Genomic DNA, 3,502 nt, shown 5'->3' with positions numbered 1-3,502 from the left:
CTTTCAGTCACCTTTACTTGTGTTATGTTTTTAGGATAAAATAAAATCCAGGTACCGAAATGTGAATTATGGTAAAGTTCGGGTACCATTAATGTAATTAACTCATGAAACTCGCGTTGACCGGTCATAACCGGTAAAAATATACTAAATTGTCCGGTCATCGTTACTTCAGGTATATTTTTGGGACAAAATGTAATCTAGATACCAAAGTGTAAACTATGTAAAGTTCAGGTACCATTGATGTAGTTTACCTGAAAACCAATAATATAAAAACACATCGCATCCAATTCTACTTACTACTTTCTATACCGGTCACTTCCGATTTCTCTCTCTTCCCTCAATTGCGGCTGTATGCGACTTCTGGTTTTCTTCTTGCTTCTAATAATTTGCCATTCCACTGGGCTTTTCTTTCTTCTTCTCCCCTACACATCCATCATCGACCTCCATCTTTTACATTGAGAGTCTATCGCCAATTTCAGTAATTCTCAAGTTTAGGCAGTAATTTGAAGACTTGAAGGAAGAACAAACATCTCATAGCAGCGCGACACCATCAATCCCCTCTCATCGGTGCCGGCACTGCCCCTCTACCTCCAGCTCCTTCATACCATTCTCTTTTTCTCTTGTTGCTCTTCCAGAGGGCTCACTACACACCAGCTTCACGAATTGGAATGACAATTTCAAGCCGGCCGACCATGATCTGTTTCTCTGCTTCAGGTGAGAACTTTTAAAGCGACCCACTTCTCCTCCTTTCCATCTAGATTCATTATTCTCACTTTAGATTTCTTTATTACTTGGTTATGTTTGATTTTTCTAATTAGGTTTTGTGAGTAAGTGTGAACTATTTTTCGCAATTGTTTGGCTTGGATTGGAAACGCGATATCATTGGTTTTGGTGAATTTTTTTTTTTCTATCTTAAATTGCCTATAGTTGTTGCAGTATTAATGGAGATGATGGAGAGGAGAGTGGTGAGGGAATTTGATCTTGTGGGATCATAATTTTTTTCTGAGCTCTTTTTTTTTTCCTTGCATTTTATGTCAATTTATTTGCTGTAGTTAGAAAACACTGGCCAAAACTTTGGGTTTTGCACAATGTTTTTTAGTCCATAATGATTTTATTTTTCATTTCTCCTATGAATTTGGAATCAAACCACGGAATTTCAGAGCAATTCAATGTGATTTGCTTGGGTCCTATGGTGAGTGATTTTAATTGATAAACAATCTGAAATTTTATGCATCATTAGCTTTTCATTTATTTTAAAGTTTGTTCTTAGGTTGAAACAATGCTATTGTTAGAACTTTCTTGTAGTAAATTTCAAATTAATGCTCAACCAAACTTGTCAGTTTGTTTCGCGTAGTAAATTTGGTTAATGCTTTGGGAAGACAGAGGAGGGGAAAAATTCCCTAATTCCCTAATTCCATCATTTCTTCATCTATCTCGAATTAAATCAGACCATAGACCAATTTTTATTTTTAATATGTCTTATGCAACTAGAAATCATACGGCCAAACCTTTCCATTTCCTTAAGCCTTGGATGGATCACCCTAATTACAATAAGCTGGTGGATAGTTCGTGGATGCCAAATGAGAGCCTAGTCTCCAATTTTCAGAATATGAGCTCCCTCCTTAAGAAGTGGAATAAGGATATTTTCAGTGATATTTTCAAGAAAATGCGGAGCGTTTTTAATCGTATTTCTGTCCTTCAAGTTGCTATAGAATCTTTTTCTACCCTAAGGTGATTTCTACTGAACAACATCTATTTCAAGAGCTTGAATTAGTTCTACAGTAAGAAGAGAATTTCTAGCACTAGAAGTCTAGGTGCAACTAGATTCAATCCAGAGGTAAGAACACTTCCTTCTTCCATAACTCTATGATTGACAGAAGAAGACATAATACTATAAATGCGCTCAAGAATTGATAGGGACAACTGGTCTTTAGACGAGGCAATCAAGTTTTATAGAAAACTCTTCACTAGTGATCATGCTTTAACCCATCTTTTCTTTTGCATGAGAAAGTTTCCCTTGGTCGAAGATTCGTGACTATGAGTTACTTGCTAATGACCATACGGATGGCCTTGTGACTGATGGTTTCCAAGAAAGTTTTGAATTATTAAGGCCTCGTGACTGATGGATTCAAACCTCTCATTGTTTGTTTGTTGGTTAAGGAATATTTCAAAACTGGCACTTTTGATTTCAACATGTGGCAAGTCATTGCATAAGCTAATAATATGCGGCAAGTAACTAAAGGTTTCTAGTTTACCTTTCTTGAGAATTAACACAATGAGTACCATTGCATTGACTTATTAAGAGTTTCCTTTTTCCTCTTATCTTTACCCTGGAGCTATGGTTATAATTTGGCATCATGCTCGAATTATGTCGTGTCTAACATATGTGATTCTTGCCTTATCATTTTTTACTTTTATTAATACTATATTAGCTTGAGTTATTTTATTTGGGTGTGGATTGTTGAAATCTAAAAGATGCACTTGGTGACTTGATTATGTTATTCTGTGATTATGAACAAGTAGTATGACATGCTGTGATAAATTGTGGGTTTTGCATAAACTGTAGATCGGGTTTTCACTCTTAAAATTGTTTCTCGACTTTCCAGATAAGGATGGAAAAAATAAAATCTTATTTAGTTTTCTTTGTCTACAAATGTGTTCTTATTGGCTATTTAATGTAGTGAAAGAGTTTAGGGGAATTAGAACTCAAAAGATATGCTAGAGTTCAGAATACCAATTACTCATGTGATTCTTGCAGGTCAAACACATATATAGGATTCCACCGTTAACAGTCGGTGATAGGAGAAGAATTTCTTCCATGTTATTGTTGGAGGGAAGACAGAGGATACCTCTGAAACTTGAGAGGGATGATTTCAATATGCTCTTAAAGTATTAGATTGATTTGGTGATTGTCAAGATGAGAGTTATAACTGCACAAGAAGTTACAGCAATGGATGTTCAAGCAGTTGCAGAAGCTGAAAAGGATGCAAGGACGTAGAGGCTGCTGAAGCTGATTCAAAAGCAGCACAAACATATACGATGGTGATTCATATCCCCCGAATGAATATAAAATGCTGCAGACACAAAATATTTTGTAATATGTAGATTTGATTGTTCTTTTGTTTTAAAAGAAAAGCATGCTTAATAATTGGACTATTCTCATCATAGGTTAATAATATTTAGATTTGTATGTTTTAATGCCTTCAACAACTTAAATGCTGTTTGTAAATGGTAGTTGAGTTTTGAACTTTTGACTCACTTTAACTCTGTTCTGTATTTGGGATTGGCATTGTATTTGATCAATGCTTTCCTATCTAAGGAAAAGGGCATTTACGGGTGTAATGGTATATTATTAAGTTGGTCTTTTTGAAGCTATTCTTAAATTCCATCAATTGTTTCATGTGGTTTTAAAGTACGTATATTTTTTTCCCTTATTCTGTAAGTTCTAAAAAAACGATTTCTGATTTAATGATAGAATTTGTGCTTAAAATTTATAAACTCG

The 3,502-nt window shown here is 34.9% G+C and overlaps 1 long non-coding RNA gene across 1 annotated transcript; it reads left to right on the top strand.

The window, feature by feature from the left end:
• The first annotated feature begins 314 nt into the window (after positions 1-314).
• On the top strand, positions 315-3,247 carry LOC136228589 (uncharacterized). The gene is made up of 2 exons (XR_010688758.1): positions 315-714; positions 2,759-3,247. It is a non-coding gene; the product is annotated as an uncharacterized lncRNA (long non-coding RNA).
• The last annotated feature ends 255 nt before the right edge of the window (positions 3,248-3,502 follow it).

This window comes from Euphorbia lathyris, chromosome 5, assembly GCF_963576675.1.
Source record: "Euphorbia lathyris chromosome 5, ddEupLath1.1, whole genome shotgun sequence".
Taxonomy (NCBI): domain Eukaryota; kingdom Viridiplantae; phylum Streptophyta; class Magnoliopsida; order Malpighiales; family Euphorbiaceae; genus Euphorbia; species Euphorbia lathyris.
This window is presented reverse-complemented; position numbering and strand designations above follow the sequence as displayed.